Here is a 22,874-nt window from a genome sequence, read left to right as displayed (position 1 = left end):
TGATGGCTGCATAGTATTCCATTGTGTATATATACCACATTTTCTTGATCCATTCATCTGTTGATGGACATCTAGGTTCTTTCCATAGTTTGGCTATTGTGGACATTGCTGCTATAAACATTCGGGTGCACGTGCCCCTTCGGATCACTACATTTGTATCTTTAGGGTAAATACCCAATAGTGCAATTGCTGGGTCATAGGGCAATTCTATTTTCAACATTTTGAGGAACCTCCATGCTGTTTTCCAGAGTTTAATGCCCTATTTTTCCCCAAAAAGCTCCATTGCTTTTCCTCCCAGGCTTTTGGTACCTTATCCACATTCCTCACCTTCAGTCTTTTGCCCCAGGCAACTGTGAGTTTTTCCTTTACCTTACAGTGTTTTTTCAAGATGCCTACAGCTCTACTTCCCTGTATCTTTTCCAAGTTACGTGAAACAAAGTTAAATGCCTTGCATCAGTCCTTCAGGTGGTTCCCTGACAGGTTAGAACAGACAAACAATTCTTCATGAATGAAATCTGCTCTGCTGCCCCTGGTACCAGGGATAAGGGTCCCACAATGAATGTGGCTACCCTCTTGAAAAGTGCCACTGAGCCAGGGAGGCAGCTAGGTAAGGACAAGCCAAATGACCACAGACATTTTAATTTGTATATTTCTTGATTCAACATTTGTTTGGTTATTGTAAAGCTTAAATCATTTTCCAGAGTTCTGACAAATTTGGTTTTGACAATTTCTTCTTGATTTTTTTGATGTTTCTGCAGAGGGACAGGTGATTAGAGTTTCCTACTCTACCATTTTATTGATGTCCATCCAGAAAGTTTTTAAATATATTCTCTCACTGCTTTTTGGAAACACAATCCATTCCCTATTGAGTTACTTTTCATTTTCTGGACCCTCTACTCTGTTTTGTTAATCTGCTTGCCTATCCTTACACAATCAGTATTATTGATTAGTCTTGATTATTATAGCTTTATTATAAGACTTGAAATCAGGCAGAGCAAATTTGTTTGGATTGTGTTTAATCTGCAGACTAATTGACAATGATACTGAATCTTTCTTTACATGTTTATGGTATGTTTATTTTTTAGGTATTCATTAATTTTTCTTGGCAATGACTTATACATTTCAGTGTACCAGTTTTATTATTTTTTGTAGTAACTTTTTATAGATTCTTCAGAATTTCCTATATGCCATTTTTTAAAAGAGACAGTTTTACTTTTACCTTTCCATTTTTTCTGCCTATTAGTTGTTTACTTGGCCTGTTCAGGATAGGAACTCCAGTACAATATTCAGTGGAAACAAGGAGAGCAAAGTGGTGAGATAGTTATTTCTGCCTTGTTTTGCTCGTTAGAGGGAAAGCATTCAGTTTTTTACTATTAAATGTCATGGTAGTTCAGTGGTTCTCAATGGGTGGGGAAATTTGCCCACAGAGGACAATTGGCAATGTCTGGAGACATTCTAGGTTGTTACGATTGGGGGCTGTTATTGGCATCTACTGGGTAGAGGCCAGAGATGCTGCTTAATATCCCATAATGCACAGTACCCCCACCCACATAATCTGCATGACAAAGAATCATCCAGGCCAAAATGTCAGTAGTGTCTCTGCTGAGAAACTGTGATAGTTGTGGGTTTTATGGGCTGCCTTTTATCAGATTAGAGAAGTTACCTTTTATTTCTAGTTAGGTGAGAAATTTAATAAAAAATGGCTACTAAAATTCTGCATCTACAGAGATGATTATATAGTATTTTTTCTTTTATTGTATTTTTAGAGATAATTACTATTTTAGTCCATTCAGGTTGTTGTAAGAAAGTATCATAGATGAGGGGAGAAATTTATTTTTCTCAGTTTTTGAGGCTGGAAAATCTAATATCAGAGTGCTGGCAGAATCAATGTCTGGTGAAGGCCCCCCTCCTGGTTCATAGATAGCTAGATCTGCTTCTTACATCCAAATCTGGATCATGGAAATGCACTTGATTTTTTTGGGATTTGTGTGACTAAGCTGGCTCAAAGAGTCTCACGTTGGGAAATGTAGAAAATAATTTTTATGCCTTTGTTGATTATCTCATTACAGTTGGGCTGGAAAATACTATATAATATGACTTCATTTTATCTTGATTACATCTGCAAAGACCCTACTTCCAAATAAGCTCACATTCTGAGGACATGAGGTAGACCTGAATTTTGGGAAGACTATTCAAACCAGCACACCATGCATAAGAAAATGTTTTTTTTTTTTGTTTTTTTTAAAATTTTTTATTTTTTATAAACATATATTTTTATCCCCAGGGGTACAGGTCTGTGAATCACCAGGTTTACACACTTCACAGCACTCACCAAAGCACATACCCTCCCCAATGTCCATAATCCCACCCCCTTCTCCCAAACCCCCTCCCCCCAGCAACCCTCAGTTTGTTTTGTGAGAATAAGAGTCACTTATGGTTTGTCTCCCTCCCAATCCCATCTTGTTTCATTTATTTTTCTCCTACCACTTAAGCCCCCATGTTGCAGCCATCAAAAGAAAATGTTTTTAATTTAAATTTTACTTAGTTAATATACAATGCAATATTGGTTTCTGGAGTACTATTCAGTGATTCATCAAATACAATACCCAGTGTTCATCACAACAGGTACCCTCTCTTTTTTTGAGGTGGGGGCAAAGGGAGAAAGAATCTTACACCCAGCGTGAGCCCAACGCAAGGCACAGTTTCCTGAGCTAAAATGGAGTCAAATGCTTAACAGACTGAGCTACCCAGGTGCCCCACAACAAGTGTCCTCTTTAATACCCATCACCCATCTGGACCATCTCCCAACCACCTCTTTCCATCACCCCTCAGTTTGTTCTTTATCATTAAGAGTCTCTTAGGGTCTGTTTCCCTATCTCCTTTTTTCCTACCTTACCACATGTTCATCTGTTCCCTTGTATTCCACATGTGAGTGAGAACATATGGTATTTGTCTTTCTTTGACTGACTTATTTCATTTGGCGTAATATGCTCTAGCTCCATCCACATCACTACAAATGACAAGATTTCATTCTTTTTATTTGTATATATATATATATAAATATATATATAAAATATATATTTATTTTATATCTCTATATATCTCTCTATATTTTATATATAAAAATATATTTATACATAATATAAATATTAGTGAGTAATATTGCACTGGATATAAATAGATAAAAGCTATATATATATAAAAATTTATATATATAAAAGCTATATATAAAGCTTTATATATATTTACATATATATTTATATATATAAAAGTTATATATATAAAAGTTATATATATAAATATATATATTTATATATATGTACACACACAAACATATATATATATATACACTCCACATCTTTATTCATTTTTCTGTTGATGGACATTTGGGCTCTTCATAGTTTGGCTATTGCATCCACCCTGAATCTGTATTTTTGTATCCTTTGGGTAAATACCTAATAGAGCAATTTCTAGATTATAGGGTAGTTCTATTTTTAACTTTTTGAGGAAACTCCAGACTGGCTGCACCAATAAAATTTTTTTTGAAGATTTTATTTATTTATTTGACAGCAATCACAAGTAGGTAGAGAGGCAGGCAGAGAGAGGGGGGGAAGCAGGCTCCCTGCTGAGCAGAGAGCCCCATGCGGGGCTTGATCCCAGGACCCTGAAATCGTGGCCTGAGCCGAAGACAGAGGCTTTAACCCACTGAGCCACCCAGGTGCCACAGAAAATTTTTTGTTTATGCTTTCAAAAAACATACTTTAAAAATATTTTCATCTTACTATCCTTTGGTCTAAATGCCAAATCTAAATAGTCCTATATGCAAATGTTCAGATAGACTGTCCAAGATTCATATAGGATTTCCCAAAGTTTTTAAGACAAGAAAATGTGGAAGAATATGATATCACTGTTACTTTTTCTAATTTAAATTTATCAGAATAAAGCAAATGATCATTACATTAGAAAGTGTTTGGAGGAGGAGGCTTGTGAGACAGTCATTAAACTTTTGCATTCCAATACATATGCCAGGTTGAGTAGTACATAATCTCCGCACCCTCAAAGAGCCCACAGTTCATTTGAGAGACAAATTATAATATGGCATGATGAGTGCAATAGTAGAATTGTACATGGGGCACAGAATAAAATACCCATATTGAGTTCTAAAATTGTGTATGTGTGTGAGAAAGGGGAGGAAGGGAGAAAGGGAGGGTGAAAGAAAAAAGAGTTAACTGATAGTTTTCAGAGGAAAAATAAGTAAATCAAAGTTGTTTATTCCATATACACTAATTTGAAACTAATCACCCTCACAGTACTGTAATGTGATTCCATCATATGTATACAGTGTTGATTTATTTTTTCCAAACTGTCAATTCTCTGACCAGGTATTCTCTTTTGGATCTGGAAGACCTGCTAAAGGTAAAGCTCTCATATAGCTAATCGGGAAACAGTGGGGAAATACTTAGAATACTTAACAATACTTATAATAACTTGAAAAATTACAATACCATGAAACAAACATCAGCCTGGCCAACTGCTGATTTTGTAACTGAAATAAGTTGTTTCCCTTGGTTTTTATCCTGCCCCAAGGTGTTTTTTAGACAGGAGAAATTAGCTATAATAATTTGCTTAAGAAGATGTGCTGTGCGGGGCGCCTGGGTGGCTCAGTGGGTTAAAGCCTCTGCCTTCGGCTCAGGTCATGATCTCAGGGTCCTGGGATTGAACCCCACATCGGGCTCTCTGCTCCGCGGGGAGCCTGCTTCCTCCCCTCTTTCTCTCTGCCTGCCTCTCTGTCTACTTGTGATTTCTCTCTCTCTGTCAAATAAATAAAATCTTTAAAAAAAAAATGCCGGGCAATTGAGCAATTCCCCGGTACTTTAAGAAGATGTGCTGTGCTACTTTGGATTGCTTTTCTTTTTCTTCCCCCTCCCCACTTCCTGCTCTGCTTACATTTATTTTTGATTAGGTAATAGATTCAGGTGGCTCACATTTTGGTAGTTATAAAAGCCTATACAATTAAAAATGTCCCACTCTTCGTGCCTAGCCATATAGTTCTTTCCAGAGGCATCCTATGTTAACTTTTTTTGTTTTTACTTTTAGAGCTGTTTCATGCATATAGGCATGGATGCTTGCAAACATACTTGCACTTACTTATGTTTCCTTATTTTTACACATTTACTTATGTTTCCTCATTTTTACACATTTTCTGTACTTTGCTTAAGATCATTACATATTAGTACATAAAGAGCTATGGCTATGTAGTCTTATTCAATTGTATGGATTTGCCATTACTCAACCAATCCTCTATTGAGAAATATGTAACTTGTTTTCTGGCTTTTTCTATTATATTTCTGCAACAAATAACCTTGTAATAGGTCATTTCAGATGTGTACTATCTATAGGATAAATTTCTAGAAATGGAATTACTGAGTTGGGTGGTATGTGCCTTTGTCATTTTGACGGATATTGTCAAATTGTCCTCCGTGGAGGTTGTACCTATACTGGCAAGAGATAAAAGTGCTTGTTTCCCCAACCCTCACCAGTACATTGTGCTATCAAACATTATATCTTTGCTAATATGATAGGTGAAAAATGGTATCTTGTTGAGATTTTAATTTGCATTTATTGTGTTCTGAGTAAGGTTAAACATCTTTTCATATATTTAAGACCTGTGATATTTATAAAAAATAATTCCCTTTTTATGATGGTTGGGATGCTACTGGATTGATGGCACAATATCTTTTCTCCTTAACTTATACCTATGGGCATGTTTTTTTTACGTAACAGAACAAGGGTAATTCCAAAGAGCACCTTTACATCAAACTCTAAGCCAGAACATTTTACATGTTTTAAAGAATCACTAGCTGGGACACCTGGGTGGCTCAGTTGGTTAAGCGGCTGCCTTCAGCTCAGGTCATGATCCCAGCGTCCTGGGATCGAGTCCCACATCGGGCTCCTTGCTCAGCAGGAAGCCTGCTTCTCCCTCTGCCTCTGCCTGCCACTCTGTCTGCCTGTGCTCACTCTCTCTGACAAAAAAAAAAAAATTAAAGAATCACTAGCTTTTTACAATTAACTCACTATACAGCTAACATATCATAGTTGACAAACAACTGAACCAACATCCCCTCATAATATTAAATGATTTAAATTACTCATAAGAAATTTAAGTCAATATTTTGTTACTTCTTAGTATTAAGTACTTACTGTACTTAAAGTTTTTTAATATCTTAAGAAAAATAGAATTATTCTTAGAAATTTACCAGTGTGTTAGAATTTACATAGACTTATTTAAAATTATGATATGTTCTCATTTGAAAGATGTGTTTGCAGTTTCCTTTCTCAATGCCTAAGACACATTGTAGGAAGGTTAGAAGTTAATGGTATATTTAAATGTGTTGGCTAATTCATAACTGGCTCTGGACTCTTTCGTATCATACAACAGATTGTTCCCCGAGCTTTGTCTATGGAACTGTATATCGCTTCTATTAAAGCACTTATCAATGTCTGCCATGTATCGTCATTAGCTATTTATGTGTCTGCCTTCCTCACTAGATTGTGAACTTCTAAAGGATATAATTTGTATTCCCCTTTAGCACTAGCTTAGAGCTTTGCATAAACTACATACTCATAAAATGTTTGTTGAATTGAATTGAATCACATTTACATTGGTGTTCTGAGGTTGCATGTTTAAAAACATTTTCCCACATATTTTCTAATTTCATTTTTATGTAAGGTCTTATTCTAATGCTGCTCGAGTTTCCTTTCTGCTAATATTGACTTTGTATTGAAATGAATTACTCAAAGTGCTTTTCTAATAATAGCATTGAAGAGGTAGATTTTTTCTTACTGTACATATTTCCTTACTGATCTTCATTTTCTTCCAACAAAGTTCTACTTTAATTGTAACCACAGGCAGTTCTAAATATTTACTGGTCAGTGGTGGGTAGATTGAACATTGTAGTAAGTTATATGCATTGATCTCACTAAGATTCTCAATTTATGTAGACAACTTGAAATGTGAAATTAAATTTATGGTCATTACTAATAAATTTATGGTCATTACTAATTTAGAAGTTTCTATAACAGAGTAAACTTTTCAAATGGCTTTTTAAACTTACATTTTTATTAAAATAATTGTGGATTCACATGCAGTTCTAAGAAATAATATAGAGAGATCCTTTGTATACTTTACCTATTTCTTCCCAGTGGTGATACCTTACAAAACTATTGTATACTATCATAACCAGGATGTTAATATTAACATGAAATACCAGTCTGTTCATATTTCACCATATTTACTTGTGTTCATTAGTGTGTGTGTTAGTTCTATATAATTTTATTACATATACAGATTCATGTGTCCTCCAGCACAGTTAAAATACTTCACAGTTCCAAAACCACAAGGATATCTGTATTGCGCTTTTATAACCACACACATCTCCATGCCCCACCCCCACTCTCCTAACTCATGGCAACCCATAATCTGTTCTCTATTTCTAAAATTTTGTCCTTTCAAAAATGTTATATAAATATAATAATATAGTATATAACATTATGTGATTAGCATTTGATCAGCATAATTTCCTGGAGATACATCCAAGTTCTTCTGATTATCAAGTTTATTCCTTTTTATTGCTGAGTAATACTCCATGTTATGTATGTACTAGAGTTTGTTGAATCGATCACATATTGAAGGAAATCTCAGTTGATTCTAGTTTGGGGCTATTACAAATACTGCTGCTATGAATATTACTGTACAGCTTTTTGTGTAAACAGAAATTTTCATTTTTGGGGCTAAATGCTGTGTCATATGGTAGTTGTGTATTTGCTTTTCTAAGATATTGTGAAACTGTTACAGGGTAGCATTCTCTCTTTTTTAAAAGACTTTATTTATTCATTTGAGAGGAAGAGAGAGAGAGAGAGAGCACAAGCAGAGGGAGCGGCAAGCCGAGGGAGAAGCAGACTCCCTGCTTAGCAGGGAGCCTGATGTGAGACTCAGTCCCAGGACCCTGGCATCATGACCTGAGCCCAAGGTAGACACTTCACTAACCGAGCCACCCAGGTGCCCCCAGAGTAGCATTCTTATCCTAAATGAGTGATCCAATTTTTCCTTGTCTTCACTGGCATAGGCTATTGTCACTCCTTTTTATTTTTGGTGTTCTTACAGGTGTGTAGTGATAGCTCAGTTTGGTTTCAATTTGTGATTCTTTAATGGCTAATGATGTTAAACATTTTTTGATGTGCTTGGTTGCCATCTTTGTATCCTCTTCAGTGAAATGGCTCTTCATTGCCTTTTGCCCATTTTCTAATTGGTTTGTTTCTTCTTTTTACTGTTGAGATTTTGAGTTTTTTATATATTCTAGATTTTAGTCCTTTGTTGGATATGTGGTTTGTAAATATTTTTTCCCAATCTGTAACTTGTCTTTTCATTTTTTTATTATTATTTTATCTTCTTATGTTTATGTTAGAACAGTACATCATTTGTTTTTGATTTAGTGTTCATGATTCATTGTTTGCATATAATACCCAGTGCTCCATGCAATCCTTGCCCTTCTTCTAAACAGGATCTTTTGCAGAGCAAAAGATTTAAAATTTGATGAAGTCCAATTGTTCAATATCTTCTTTTTATGTGTTGTGCTTATGGTGTCATCTAAGAGCTCTTCGCCTAGCTCTAGATACTAAAGATTTTTTGAAAGTTTTATAGTTTCATTTCTAAGATTTAATTCCATGATTCATTTTTAATTTCTCCAGTACCATTTGTTGAAATGGCCATCTTTTCTCCACTGAAGTGCTCTTTATACTTTCATTAAAAAAAAATCATCTGGGTTTATTTGTGTGGATCTATCTGTTCCTTAGTTCTTTACTCTGTTCCATTGATTTAGGTGTCTGGTATTTTTTTAAAAGATTTTATTTATTTATTTGACAGAGAGAGATCACAAGTAGGCAGAGAATCTGGCAGAGAGAGGGGGAAACAGGCTCCCTGCTGAGGAAAGAGCCCAATGCAGGACTAGATCCCAGGACCCTGACACCATGACCTGAGCTGAAGACAGAGGCTTAACCCACTGAGCCATCCAGGCGCCCCTAGGTGTCTGTTTTTTCACCATTAACATATTGTCTTGATTACTGTAGCTATATAGCAAGCCTTAATATTAAGTAGACTGATTCCTCCCACTTTATTCTTTTTTCTCAAGGTAGTTTTAGGTACTCTAGGGCCTGTGTTATACAAATTTTATAATTCGTTTGTGTCTATAAATCCTTGCTGGAATTTTAATTGGAATTGAACCAAACCTACAGATCAATTTGGGAGAACTGACATATTTAGCATAGAGTCTTCCAATCCATGAGCGTTGTATGGCAATCCATTAGATTTTTTTCTACCCATAATAAGTCTCTTTTGTGTTTTCCTTGTTTTGATGTCAGATGAAAGTTCATACATTAATCTAGATTTCAAATTTTTAGACTTGCTGACAATGATTAAACTCACTAATATTCATTTACTATTAATTTACTTATTAATTCATTCATGCACTCATTCACAATGCAGGTATATTTGTCTTGCTCCATTGCAATTAAGAGATAATATTTTGTTTACAGTACTAATATTGATTTTAAAGGTTATAACCCTGTGAATAAGTGAGAAATTGACTATACTAAAGGAAGGACTTGAATATAGACTAAGGAATTTTTGTAATGATATTTACTGTAAATATTTTTGTCTCTGGTCCAAAATAAATATGGTCTGAGGAGAGGATTACTGACTAGAGGAACAGGATTCATCAGAGGGAGAGTGTATTCTTTGAAAATTTTCTTATTTGGTAGTTTTAAACCCAGAATCAAAAGAAATTGAGGGTATGGAGCGAATCAGGTATGAGCAAGTGACTATTTAGGAGAGAATAGAAATATAAGGGCTGTCCTGGAGATACCCTTTTATGGAGTAATACAAACATTTAGGTAAGTTTATAATTCTTCCTTGATATGTGAGTATCTATTTTACTTGAGTTTTCTTGAGTTAATTGTTCATTCAACAAGTATTTATAGAGCCCCTACTACTTTCTCTGCATTTTGTCTGGACCTGTCAGTATATAGCTGTTAAAAAGACAGTATCCAAAAATCCAGCAGTCATTGGCTCCCTTCTCAGTACCTGCTCCCAGTGGTCCTGAAGGCATGTGGGCCAGGGGCAGCCCCAAAGAACCGGAGTCAGAGGGAGTGCATGTGTGCAGGTCTAAGTGTCTTGGCTGTGCACTCGTGAAGAGATTTGGGAGGGGGAGAATGCAAGGATAGGCCCAGGAGCCATGGCATCCAAAGAGAAACAAGCAATGAAAAATCTCAATGTGGAAAATGTCCAGCAGGAAGACAAAAGAGAACAGGGTCCCATGTAGAATGCAAAGGAATCGTGCAGTTGGAGAGGAGGGTGAAGGCCAGAAGCCTTTAGGAAATGTTAGGCTGTGGTGAATGAGACAGCTTGTCTCTAATTTTCAATGAGCTATACCTAACAGGCATATTGACCACAAAGAAGTGGGAGATGATATGGAAAAGTTCATAGGGCAGACGATGGAAATCAGGAGAAAGACTAAGGAGCAACAAATGAGGCATTATAAGTGCTTCCAAACTCCTGAACCTGATAATCATTATGACTTTTGCTTATACCTTGAATCCTAAGATTTTCCCCAAGGTTAATAATATGGCCTCTGCTCTAGAAACTTGTAGTTTTGTGATTAACTTTCTCTATAACCTTTTTGGTATTTCCACTTAGAAGTTTGTAATTAAATATTGTTTTGTTTCAGTGTAAAACTTTCTGTCCAGTAGGACGATTTCACCCAGTTTTAGGGAAAACTATTTTTTTCATAATATGAAATTAATAAAGCAGTTTTAGAAGGAAAAAAAGGTAGGATTCCTGAGTTCATGGAATTTATAATGTAATATGATACATAATATAGCAATAATAGCATTTATAGAATTTTTTCCAGCAGGTAAATGGCATGATAAACTCATTTGAATAGATCTATTTACAGATATTAGTAGCCAGTACAAAAAGGAATACCAAACTTGTATATCAGTTTTCAAGTTACAGGGATATTTCTGATTTTACTGTTTAAGGTTTTGAAATTTACGTATCTGAAGTTATGGATTTGATTGGCAAATGATTTAATTATGGCTTAAATAGGTATTTTCTGAGCCATTAATACACAGCATTTTAAATATATCTGATGACTTGGCAATATATGTCAAAAAGAAGAGCATGGGGTGCTTGGATAGCTCTGTTGGTTAAGTGTCTGACTCTTGATTTCAGCTCAGATCATGATCTCAGGGTCCTAAGATCAAGCCCCAGGCCAGGCACCCTGCTCAGTGGGGGTCTACTTGAGATTTCTCTACCTCTGCTTCTCCCAGCCATGCATGCTCATTCTCTCTCTCTCTCTCTCTCTCAAAAAAATAAAATAAAATAAAATAAAAAGAATCTTTTTAATTAAAAAAAGGAGAGGCATACACAATCTTTGGTATGAGAAATCTGACATAAATAAGTGGCTGATAATGTTAAACATATGACATAAGACATAAGACATCAAGGAGTCTATAGAAGCCTGTGTAAAGTTCATATTAAAATAGATACCCTCTGGAGTGCCTGGATGGCTCAGTTGGTTAAGTAGCTGCCTTTAGCTCAGGCTGTGATCTGCATCAGGCTCCCTGCTCAGTGGAGAGTCACTTTCTTCCTCTCCTCTCTCCCTCCATCTGACCCCTATTCTCGTGCTCTCTCTCTCAAATACATAAAATATTTACAAAATAGATATCCTGGAAAGCAAAATAAGTATGCTTCCTGACATGTTACAGTTGAAACCTACTGTAAAATATGTTTCAGATTGAATGGCATGTTAATAAATAGGAATATTAGGAATGATCATATATTTCAAACAATTGATTCTTTTGTACATTTCATTTGTTAAAGTACAACCATTTATTTTTCACTCTTATTTTTTATTTTTAAAAAAGTATTTTACTTATTGGTGTACCTGGGTGGCTCATTCAGTTAAGCATCTCCCTTTGCCTTAGGTCATGATCCTAGGATCCTGGGATTGAGCCCCATATTCGGCTCCCTGCTTAGCAGGGAGCCTTCTTCTTCTTCTCCCCCCTGCTCATGCTCTCTCTTACTTTTGCTCTTTTTCTCTCTCAAATAGATCAATATATTATTTTAATTCAAAAAATATTTTACTTATTTTATTAGAGAGAGAGAACATGAGAGCGCGGGAGTGGAGAGGGGCAAAGGGAGAGGGAAAGAATCTCAAGTTGACTTTGTGCTGAGTGGCAGAGCTGCAGGGGAGGTGCTTAATTCTTGACCTTGAGATTATGACCTGAGCTGAAACCAAGGGTCAAACACCTAATTGACTGAATCACCTAGGCACCCCTAAGTATTTATAATTTGCTCAAACAAATTAATGAATGCAGTGTGATTTGAATCTTTATTTTCAAGATTTTGTTTATTTGAGAGAGAGAGAGAGAGAGAGAGAGTGCAACAGAGAGCATGTGTTGGGGGAGGTGCAGAGGGATAGGGAGAAGCAGACTCCCTGCCAATCAGGGAGCCCGATGCTGGGCTTGATCCCAGGACCCTGGGATCATGACCTGAGCTGTGGGATCATGACCTGAGCTGAAGGAAGATGTTTAATGACAGCTACCCAGGCACTCCATGAACCTTTTTTTTTAAAATAAAGATTTTATTTATTTATTTGAGAGAGGGAGAGAGAGCGTAAGCCAGGGGAGGAGCAGAGGGAGAGGGGCAAGTAAAGTCCCCACTGAGCGGGGAGCCCTGGGTTCAATCCCAGGACCCTGAGGTCATGACCTAAGCTGAAGTCAGAAACTTAACAAAGAGCCACCCAGGTACCCTGATTTGTTTGAATCTTGATTGGAGAAACAGTCTGTTTACTTTAGGAAAGTATAGGAATACTCTGGTTATGAGATGCAGATATCCAATATACTCCAAGATATGGATGAGTAGGTTATTGTAGACTACAACTATAGAGCATTCAAGAAGTGAGGCAGAAAAGAGAAGATAAATTGTTTTTGAGCTTCAGGATTCCATATTATCTATTTGTACTTATTTTGTTCTTTTGTTCTCATTCTCATACTTGTTGTTTCCTCTTAATATTGGCTTGCATGTGGCCAACATAGCCTTTGAGGCCATTCTATATCATGACCTCTTGGCTTTATTCCTATTGCTACCTAGGTTAATCTCTTTCTGTTTTCTAGTTCAAATTCATGGGAGGAAATCTAATCAGTCTATTTCGTATGTTTATTTTTTCATGCTGGCCCCCTCTGAGTCTACTGGCCAACCAAAGGATTGATTGTTTTTTAATTACCTTGCTCCTTCCTGTTCTATAATTACCTACAGTCATGCATGGGAATTCTGGATCATGTAGTATAAAACATGACTGCCTGTGGCTGCCCTTTGTAGGGACAGTGGGCAGGACCATTTCATTTAGCAAGGACTTTAGGTTTTACTATGATTAATAATAAAGGGTAATTTATGAAATTTATGAATTTATGATAAGGTATTATTTATTAATAATTTATGAATTTTCTGTATTTATGATAGGGTATTATTAATAAGGGTAGTTTATGAAACTATGCTACTTTTAAGTAGGCTTATTTAGGCCTAAAAGACAGTTTTTAGGAAAACTATCTATTACTATATTATAGTTATCTGGGATGAAATGTTGATTTGGAGTTTTCTTATTGTTTTTAGGAAGTTGCTGATACCCTAAAGTTTAAATTACACAAATTACTCTTAGAAAAGCAGACAAATTTCAGATCTTTATTTTATATTTATGTATATTTTATAAATATAATAAAATGTAAATTGTTGAACTAATAACTACCATTAGTTCATTATCCAGTTTGAACCTCATTAACTTTACAGAGGTAGCTAATTGGTTTGGTTTATCTATTCAGGCCTGTGTCAACATTTGTGTACATTGAGCCAAAAATACAAATGCAACTGTTCATACCATATGTATAAAACTTTAAAAAATTTTAAACCAAGTTAACAAACTATTAAATAATATAATGTTGTAGTCCCACATTTTGACCTATGCCTTTATAATGAACTGGAAGGTTAGAATCAAGTTTAGAATTCTCAAACTCCTGTTTAACACTGGGATATGATTGCCTTGGGGAATTTGACTCCTAGTCCTTTTCTGGCCTCCTCTTTTGGTATCTGACTCTGTCTTCATGAGGGACCTCACTCTAATATACATTTTCTTCCAGGCTATGTATAGAAGCTCTGTCCATGGTCCCTATCATCAACTTGCTTTGACAACCCTTTGGACCTAACATTAGGCACATAGATAGCAAGATCCTCCCTCCAGAACAATGCTTCAGAGTGGGTCCTGAGAGAGAATTAAGCCATAATACCTCAAGGCATTCATTGGATAAAAATAATAAAATGCTACCAGTCATGTACTGTATTTGAGAGAATGGGCAAAATGGTTATATGAATAATTTTCTTTAGGGTTTAAGAAAGGCTAGTGGGGGGCGCCTGGGTGGCTCAGTGGGTTAAGCCACTGCCTTCGGCTCGGGTCATGATCTCAGGGTCCTGGGATCGAGTCCCGCATCGGGCTCTCTGCTCAGCAGGGAGCCTGCTTCCCTCTCTCTCTCTCTCTCTCTGCCTGCCTCTCCATCTACTTGTGATTTCTCTCAGTCAAATAAATAAATAAAATCTTTAAAAAAAAAAAAAAAGAAAAGAAAGAAAGGCTAGTGGGCTGAGAAAAGGCTGGTGGAGAGTAGACCTGAAGAAAAGTCCTCTGTGGGCTCATGAAAGTGGCTTGGGGATATTTGGGCAGGGAATTTTGAGATCTTGGGTACTCAAACTATGATCTAGAAGGGGGAGGCACAGGCTTCTGGTGGCACAGGCTTCTTCTTTCCCTTTGGCCCTGCAGAATCTTCTCTCCTAGAACTGGGAGGCGCTGAAGAATGGCTAGCATGGGGTCTGCTAAATTATGAGGCCCTCTTTGCCTGTATCAAAGTGTGGTACTTCATCTATTAACTGTTTTTCACATTTTACCTATTCGATGCTATGCTTAATTTTTTTGGATTGAAAATGTGTTTAGGTGTAATCAGGCTTGATTCCAATGAACATGGCAGAGTAGAGAATGCCAGAAATTCATCTTTCCACAAAAGCAGCAAATAAACTAGCAAATATTCTCAGAATCAACTTACTGGCATTCTGAAAACTAATAAAAAATTTACAGCAACCATGCAGATGTTTAATCAAGGAAATAGCAGTTGAATATCAGTAAGAGAGCTTTGTGACAGTTTAATTTACCTAGTCTCCATGCCCTGCTCTATAGTTTGGCAGAAGCTTTGAAGTGGCCTCATTCTTAAAGAATTGTGGTCATTTATTTTGACCAGTTTGGTGGCTCCCTGAAGGACTAGCTCAAAAGACTTGCCCTTATTTTGCCTAACTCAGAACTCTCCCAAGGCCAAGGCAGCTACTTGGGGGGCACTTGTGGAAAACATAAAGGCAAATATATTAACCACTGCCTCCCATGGAAAGGAATAACAAATAAATAATAAGGTCAACTGGAAGTATTTTGGTGTATATCTCTTTGAGACCCTGCTTTTAATTTTTATGAGTACTCAGAAGTGAAATTGCTAAGATCATATAATTCTATTTTTTAATTTTTTTTTGAGGAACTGCCATACTGTTTTCCGTAGCGGCTACACCATTTTATATTTCCACCAACAGTGTTCAAGGGCTCCAGTTTCTCCACATCCCCACCAAGACATATTTTTTTCATGATAGTCATCCTAATTGGTGTGAGGTGCTGTCTCATTGTGGTTTGTAATTTGCATTTGCCTAATGATCAGTGACGTTGAGAATCTTTTTGAGTACTTTTTGGCCTCTTCTATATCTCCTTTAGAGAAATAGCTATTCAAATCTTTTGTCTTGTTTTTAATCACGTTGTTATTGTTTGTTTTTGAGTTGTAGAAGTTCTTTATATATTCGGGATATTAGTCTCTTACCAGATTTGATGTGCACATATTTTGGTTGCCTTTTCACTTTGTTGATTGGGTCCTTTAATGCACAGAAGCTTTTACATTTGATACAGTCCAGTTTATCTATTTTTATTTTTATTGCCTGTGGCTTTGGTGTCATGTTCAAGAAATATTGCTAAATCCAATGTAATTCACGAAGACCTTCTTTCATGTTTTTTCTAAGAGTCTTTAGAGTTTTAGCTCTTATGTTTAGGTCTTTGGCCCATTTTGAGGTTGTTTTTATTTTTTTAAATGTAATATAGCATTCATCAATAAAGATGAAAAGGAAAGATGGAAATGGTAGAATGGGAGAGATTTAACCTGCTATTTATAGCTAACTGGACAAGTAAAATAGATAAGTAAAATATTTAATACAACTGGAGAAATTCCTGTTTATTAGTAAAATATGCTTTTATAGAGATTGAAAGCTATTTTGAAAGTGTCTGGCCATTTTTGTTGCATTATAACCTATAACTAAATTTTAATTATTGTTCTTTTATTATATATAGAAGCTAAGCTATTTCCTGTGAGCAAATGGATTGATGAGTTTTGCATAAGTATGGAACATCACTGAGTCTTTACAGGATTTGTGGTTCTTTGACTCTGAGTAGGATAGTATGTATAAACTCCTTTCCAGATAGCACCTTGTTCTGCAGTATTTCTATTTCTTCCAAGTCCAGCTCATTTTTAAAAAGATTTATTTATTTGAGAAAGAGAGTGAGCAAGGGGAAGGGCAGAGGGAGAGAGAGAATCCCAAGCCGATTCCCTGCTGAGCATTGAACTTGACATGCCAGGCTCCATCACAGGACCCTGAGATCATGACCTGAGCCAAAATTAAGAGTTGGACACTTAAGCCATCCAGGCACCCCTAAGCCCAACTCTTAAAGCCTTTCTGTTTCACTTGTACCTTCTGATAAGCATTCTTATTATGTTAAGTATGGTTGACTCTCACTTTTATTTTTATAGAGACAGCATTTTAAAATAGATTTCAAATGGGCCATTTAGTAGCTATTGAAATAGCTATTGAGACTTAGCAATGGGATGAAGGATTTTTAAAAAGGTATCTTTATAAGCAGTAGTAGATGGGAGTTGAGTAAGTGTGCATTTATTTTAGAGATCTTATTCATTAGAAAATAGAGAACAGTAGGGGAAAAGACTCTTGATTTTATTAACAAAATGTACTTCATGCATATAAAGCAATTTGAGTAGAGTCAATTCAGAGGGAAAATGATGTCAAAGAGGAGAGTAACAATTTTACTTCATAAGTTGCTAACTCAAGTAATGAGCATTTAGGAAATATACTGGCATAGCCTATAGATGAGTTAAAGTTTTTTCTTAATTAAGCCTTCTTTGAAAGAATTGGGTTTAGTGACTAGGCTGTTTTTATGTAGTGTTCTTCTGTGTTTGTTTTTATTTACATAGTTCATGTTGGTGAGTGATGTCATCAGTAGAAATCATATGGTAATAGATATGCTGTTGTTTAACTCCAGTTCTGATTTTCTTAAAAAATGAATGTGTATACAATGTAGTTTCTCTGTTATCCAAGGGACCTAATCCTTGGGTCTATATAGCCATCAAATAAAGTACCATATTTCATCAGGGGGAGCTCCCGAAGTGCATAGGGGATTAACCAGCATACATGTGGTTTACTTTATATCTCCAGCATAAAATAACTGATGTAAAGAATAGTATCATGTAAATGTTCTTTAATATTGTAATCAATTTTCACTTTTGTTTGATAGATTAGTATTTTGACAGGAATAGGATAATGATGCCTTGTTTACATTGTGATTTATTTTGATAATTGCCTGATGCTCAGAAAATAATAAAAAAAAGTCTCAAAAAGAAAATAGACTGCAACTATTTAAGCTTATAATACTGATTTATTGCTTTTATAAAATTAATTTTAAGCACAGGTTTTATATTTAAAGCTGTATTTGACTGAAGCAATTATAATACTGAACTCTCTATGTAGTTTCACAGAATTTCTCTGCAAATCCAAACAGGTGTAACATGGAGACTGCATAAAAGAAGCTGCTTTAAGGTATAACAGGACCTCTTATTGAATTGCTTGAAATGGTTATTCTAGAAAACAATTCACTTTCTTTTTTTTAAAGATTTTATTTATTTATTTGACAGATAGAGAGCACAAGTAGGCAGAGAGGCAGAAGCAGGCTCCCTGCTGAGCAGAGAGCCAGATGCGGGGCTTGATCTCAGGACCCTGAGATCATGACCTGAGCTGAAGACAGAGGCTTTAACCCACTGAGCCACCCAGGTGCCCCACAATTTTCATACATGGATTTACTTATAGGTCAGCATTTTATATAAGGGATCCTTACGGCAAATGGGTGATAGGAAGGGCAAAATAGGAGGAAAGATCCATAAGTAATGATGTAATCAGTTGTAATTAGTATAGCAGGCAGAAGGTAAGAGGACATTTGGTTCTATTTTGACATGCTAAATCTTTTATAGACAATATTCTAGTTTCAGTACATTTATGCTATCTTCTTAATTTGTGTTTCAGCATTCGATAAGCATATACTTTCAGAAGGACTTTGGTCTGTCATTATAAATTAAACACGTTTTTTCAGATGTGTTGTTCAATGCATTTATAGTATAGATAATGTAGAGAAAGGTTGATGTGGAAATGATTGTTTTTATTAATATTCATCCAATGAGTCACCCACATGTTTTCAAAATGACTTATATGTATTAAGATATATGCATGGCAGATTCTATACTGCAGAAATAATGCTGATTATGTATGTATGTATGTAACATGTCTCCATGTTACACCTGTTTGGATTTTCAGAGAAATTCTGTGAAACTACATAGAGAGTTCACTTAAAATTAAGCTTTTCCATTCTCTCCTTCTGTCTACCGCCACGATTGAATTTCATGTTTTTGGCAATGAGTACTTAGACATTGAGTACATATGTAGACATACAGTTGATGTCTTCAGACTTTGGGTTAGAGCTTAAAACTCTGTTGTGAGTCTTTAAAAATAGTAAAGGTGGAAGAATCACACTACCTGATACTAAGCGTGCTGTATAGCTACAGTTAGTAAACCTAACTGTGGTAAAGGTGGAAGGGTGGGCACATGAATTAATGAAACAGAAATGAGAATCAGAAAATAGACCTACATAGATACACCCAGCTAATTTTTTTAAAAGATTTTATTTATTTGACAGAGAGAGAGCACAAGTAGGCAGAGAGGCAAGCAGAGAGAGAGAGAGAGAGAAGGAATCAGGCTCCCTGCCGAGCAGAGAGCCCGATGCGGGACTCGATCCCAGAACCCTGAGATCATGACCTGAGCTGAAGGCAGAGGCTTAACCCACTGAGCCACCCAGGTGCCCCACCCAGCTAATTTTTGACACAGAAACAAATGCAGTTCAGTGAAAGAAGGGTAGCTTTTGTAACCAATGATGCTGGAGCAGTTGGATATTCATAGACAAAAAGGTGAACCTTGACCCAAACCTCACACTTTAAAAACAATTAACTCAAATGAATCATAGACATAAATGTAAAAATAAAACTTTAAAACTTTTAGAAAAAAGTAAGAAAATTCTCAGTACCTTGTCCTAGGTAAAGAGTTCTTACGCTTGATACCCAAATCCTAACTGATTTAAAGAAATACTAATAACTTGTTCAGGCTTCATCCAAATTAAAAACATTTGTTCTGTAAAAGTCTTTGCTGAAAGGGTGAAAAGACAAGCTATAGAGTGGGCATAAATATTTGCAAAACACATGTCCATCAAATGATCAGTATCTAAAATATATGAAAAGCTTAAAGTTCATCATTGGAAGGAGACTCTCATTAGAAAAAGGGTAAAAGATACGAACATAAATTCCATGTTAAATGATGTGCAGATTATATGAAATTATGTTTAACATCATGAGCCATTAGGGAAATGCAAATTAAAACCACAAGGAGACACTACATACCTATAAGAATAGGGAGAGGGGCACCTGGGTGTCTCAGTGGGTTAAAGCTTCTGCCTTCAGCTCGGGTCATGATTTCGGGGTCCTGGGATTGAGCCCCACATTGGGCTCTCTGTTCAGCAGGGAGCCTGCTTCCGTTCCTCTCTCTCTGCCTGCCTCTCTGCCTACTTGTGATCTCTGTCTGTCAAATAAATAAATAAAATCTTAAAAAAAAAAAAGAATAGGGAGAATAGAAGATAGTGACACTACGAAATGCTGACAAGGATGTAGAGAAATGGAATTATTCATATATTATTTCTCCTTTGTAGTGATATTTCATCATGGTTTTAGTTTTCATTTTCTTATAGTTCATGACATTGAATGTCTTTTCATGTGCTTATATGTATAACTTCTTTTGTTGTTTTGTGAAGTATCTATTCAAGTCCTTTGCCCAATTTTTAAATTGGGATGTTTATTTACTGCTAACTCTTCAGATTTCTTTATGCTTGGGATACCAGTACTTTGCTTACTGTGTGATTTACAATGTTTTCTCCTAGTCTATAGTTTTTGTTTTTATTCACTTAACAGTGTTGTTCAAGTTAAAAATTTTAAAATTTGATGAATCCAATTAATCATTTTTCTTTTTTTTTTTAAATTTAACTTTATTTTTTTCAGTGTTCCAAGATTCATTGTTTATGTACCATACCCAGTGCTCCATGCAATTGGTGCCTTCCTTAATACCTACTACCAGGCTTACCCCCCCCCCCACAAAACCCTCAATTTGTTTCCCAGAGTCCACAGTCTCTCATGCTTCCTCTCCCCCTCCTATTTTTCCCCAACTCACTCCTCCTCTCCTTCTTCCAATGTCCTCCGTGTTATTCCTTGTGCTCTACAAGGAAGTGAAACCATATGATAATTGACTCTGCTTAACTTATTTCACTCAGCATTTTTCTTTTCTCTAGAATATGTTTTCTTTATCATGTTTCTAAGAATTTGTATACGTGTGTAAGACAAATTCTATTTTCTAAGAATTTTTTTTCCCTAAGAAAGATTTTTTCCTTTATTTTCTTACAAAAACATAATAGGTTTGAAATTTAAATTTAGATATATCATTCATTTTGTGTTAATTTTTATATAAGATTTGGAATTTTATTTAAGGTTCATGTTTTTATGGATTTTCAGTTTGAATACCATTTGTTTTAAAGACCATTCTTTCTCCATTGAATTGCTTTTCTACCTTTGGTAAATATCATTTGACAATAGTTGCATGGTTTTATTTCCTGACATTAATCTATGTGTATATCTCTTCATCAGTACCACTCTGTGTTGATTGCTGTAGCTTTGTCATTAAGTCTTGAAATCCTTTAATGAGTTTCTTCCACTTTATTGTATTAAAAATATTTTAGCTATTCTACTTACTTTGTTTTTCCATATAAATTTTAATACTAACCTTTCTATGTCTACAAAAATTCCTACTATGATTGTGATTGGAATTACATCAAATGTATATATCATTTTGGGTAAAATTGACATCTTACTCTATTGCATCTTTCAATCCACAAACACAATATGAATCTCCATTTATATTGTCTTCAATTTCCCCTATGAGTATTTTATTGCAAAAATGCTAAAAATCATATAAAACTGCTCATATTTTGTTAGATTTATACTAAAATATTTTAAGATTTGTTGGTAGTGATGTTTCTTTTTTCAGTTTCAGTTTTCAATTGTACCTTGTTATCATATAAGAATACTTTTGATTTAAATTGATTTTTGCATGTTAATATTTTATGTTACAACTTGATAAATTCACTTATTAATTCTAGGAGATGTTTTATAGATTCCCTGGGATTTTTTTACATAGAAGATAGTGTAATCTGTGAATCGAGACATTATTATCTCTCCTTTTCCAATATATATGGATTTTATTTTTTTTCTCTAACTACTTTGGCTACTCTGGCTAGGACTTTCAGCTTAGTCTTGAGTGAGAGAGATTCTTCTTTCCAAAAATATTCAGTCCTTCTCCACTACATAGGTATTTTTGTAGGTGCTTTTTATTAGGTTGAAGAATTACTCTAATATTTCTGGCTCATTGCTTTTATTATGAGTATTGAATTTTGTTAAATACTTTTACTACATGATATTTTTATTCTTCAGAGTTAATTTTTAGGATTACATTGATTGATTTTCAAATATTGAACTAGTTATGCATTCCTGAGACATACCCCATTTAGTCCTGATACATTATTCTTTATGTATATTCCTAGCTCCAGTCTGCTAATAGCTTATTGGGGATTCTTGCATTTATTTCATGAGGGATGTAGTTTTCTTTTTTTGTACTTAGTGTGGCTTTGGTGTTAGCCTAATGTTGGCCTCACAAAATGAGCTGTTTATAGCTTAATAAATAATTAATAATTAATTAATAATGTTTATAGAATTTGTCAATGGAACTATCTGGGCTTAGTGATTTTTTTTTCAGGAGGTATGAACAATGAATTGAATTTCTTTTAATAGTTATAGGACAATTAAAGTTATCTGTTTCATTTGGGGTGAGTTTTGTAATTTGTAGACTTTTACGAATTGGTTCCATTTCATCTACATTTCATCTACATTGTCAAATTTATGAGCATAGAGTTGTTCATAGTGTTCCTTTACTATCGTGTTAAGGTCTCTTGGATTTGTAATGATGTCTCCTCTTTTATTTCTGATACTGATAATTTAGGTGTGTTTTTTTTATAGTCACCTTGGCTAGAGGATTATCATTGTATTGATGTTTCCAAAGACCACCAGCATTTGTTTTCATTGATTTTCTCTGTTGTTTTTCTCTTTTCAATTTCATTGATTTCTGTTTTAGTCTTTTCTTTCTGCTTCTTTTGGTTTTTATTTTGCATTTTCTTTTTAATTTCTTAAGTCATAATTTTAGATTTTTATTG

At 35.2% G+C, this 22,874-nt stretch overlaps 1 protein-coding gene and 1 pseudogene across 1 annotated transcript in view; both read left to right on the top strand.

Annotated features, from left to right (window-relative positions):
* COL4A5 (collagen type IV alpha 5 chain) overlaps window positions 1-22,874 on the top strand; it is a 244,700-nt gene that overhangs the window by 37,916 nt on the left and 183,910 nt on the right. The gene's annotated exons all lie outside the window — the stretch shown is intronic.
* LOC132007631 (protein BEX4-like) lies at window positions 10,290-10,656 on the top strand (annotated as a pseudogene).

The sequence above is a fragment of the Mustela nigripes genome, chromosome X, assembly GCF_022355385.1.
Source record: "Mustela nigripes isolate SB6536 chromosome X, MUSNIG.SB6536, whole genome shotgun sequence".
NCBI lineage: Eukaryota > Metazoa > Chordata > Mammalia > Carnivora > Mustelidae > Mustela > Mustela nigripes.
This window is presented reverse-complemented; position numbering and strand designations above follow the sequence as displayed.